A 1,883-nucleotide genomic window follows, 5' to 3' on the forward strand; every position below is an offset into this window, starting at 1 on the left:
TGCACCGGTCATAGTAATCATGATAAGAATATTTGAATCTAATCATAAAATGATCAAATTTTATGATATTAATAACGCACATTAATTTTAAATATTTTTAGTCATTTTAATTATATTAATTTTAAAAATATTAATATAATTCTAATTCTTATTTATTATCCAACAACAACAACAACAACAACAACAACAATAATAATAATAATAATAATAATAATAATAATAATAACTTTAAAAATCCGTATATAAACTATTTCAATTACCCGTGTATTATTATTAAAATTCTATATGTTCCTAATTATAAGTCTTGAAAAACACGACATGCGCGGGCTATTAGTGTAGAGTTGTTTAGGTTTGTTTAGGAAGATATAATAGAATTTATATTGCTAAATTTATGGTGATTTGGCGAGCTCTTTGGAAAGAGGTCGGTGTAAACAGCCTTTCAAGAGGTCGGCCGCTTTGTCCTCGTCCAACCCGGATCGTACAGCTCTGTCCAAGGTATGAACAGTGTCCCTACTTGAGCTTCGATCTTCCCCTTGAGGTCATGCTTTTTAGACTTCGACCCCTTTGAGGAAGTCGTGCTCGAGCATTGTTTTGGTGGGTTTTGAGTAGCTCCTCCTCGGGCGATTCTAGCGTTGCTTTTTAATGCGAAGCGTTTCTAGCTTTTTAATTGCAACGTGCTTTTGGGATGCGTTTAGCTTCCTTGGGAATGTGCGAGCGCTTTAAAAGCCCATTAATAGGGTTTTCAATTTTCTTTTGCCGTTTTCATTCCCTAATTTCAATTTTGAATATAGAGAAGTTTTCTTTCTTCCTTTTGCTTCCTTGCTTCTTGTTTGCGAGAGATTTTTGTTCGTCTGGCTCCTCCTTCTTTGCTTTCGGTTTTCCCCAAGCTCTCTTCTTTCTTTGAAGTGTTATTCGGTGTAGATCATTCTTGTCTCTGCTGTGCGTCCGTTGTTACCTCTTGTTCCTCTTTGCAGGTTGGTATTTTCTTTATACCTTTTCTCTTTTTTATGCGTTTTAACAACTGCTGCATGTTATCTTTTTGGAAAAAGTTTTAATCTTTGCTGAAGTTCCTTTGAAAAGGTTGAAGCTTTCTACATGTCTTTGTTTCCCTTCAAAGTTGCGATCTGTTTATGTGAATAAATGTTGATATCTAGGTTTCTGTTTGCCTCTTTGTATTTTGTTTGAGAGGGTTAGGGCTTTTGCATCGTTTCTTTTTCTGCATTCTGCTCTTGTTGTTGCCTCTAAAGGGTGCCCCTGGGCTTTTGGTGTTGATTTGTTGTTCTTTGTAAGTCTTGAGGTTCCCTTTTGTTGCCATACTTTGACGCTTGTTGGTTGTTCCTTCCTATTATTTTTTTTGCTATCCGAGTTGTTTTGGTAGTGACCCCCTTTTTGTTTTCTTGCTGTAGGTGTAATTGCTTTATGTCTTTCCGTAAGAATTTTGTCAAGATGTCCACCAAAGTCGTTGCTAGTATGGTTGATTGGCTAGACTCCATAGTCCTGATGTGTGTTACCGTAGCCGACCCAGAGTACTGTGAGAGACTTAGGAGGTTCCATAGGGTATGTAGTAATAGGGAAGACGAGAAGAAATATGAGCTGGTGTTGCCCGACCCTGAGGAGAGGGTTAGTTTTCCTTCCTTAACTCGGGCAGAGCGTCCTTTTTTCTATGCTTATGATTACTTCTTTATCCAGCTAGGTATTACCCTTCCTTTCACTACTTTTGAAATCGAGCTCTTATGGACATGTAATGTGGCCCCTTCCCAGCTTCATCCGAACTCTTGGGCTTTTATGAAAATCTTTCAGTTATTGTGCCAACAGCTGGGTGTCTGACCTACAATATCCCTCTTCCTTTACCTATTTGTGTTGACCAAGCCTAGGGTGGCCAA

Source organism: Arachis duranensis, chromosome 5 (assembly GCF_000817695.3).
Source record: "Arachis duranensis cultivar V14167 chromosome 5, aradu.V14167.gnm2.J7QH, whole genome shotgun sequence".
Taxonomy (NCBI): domain Eukaryota; kingdom Viridiplantae; phylum Streptophyta; class Magnoliopsida; order Fabales; family Fabaceae; genus Arachis; species Arachis duranensis.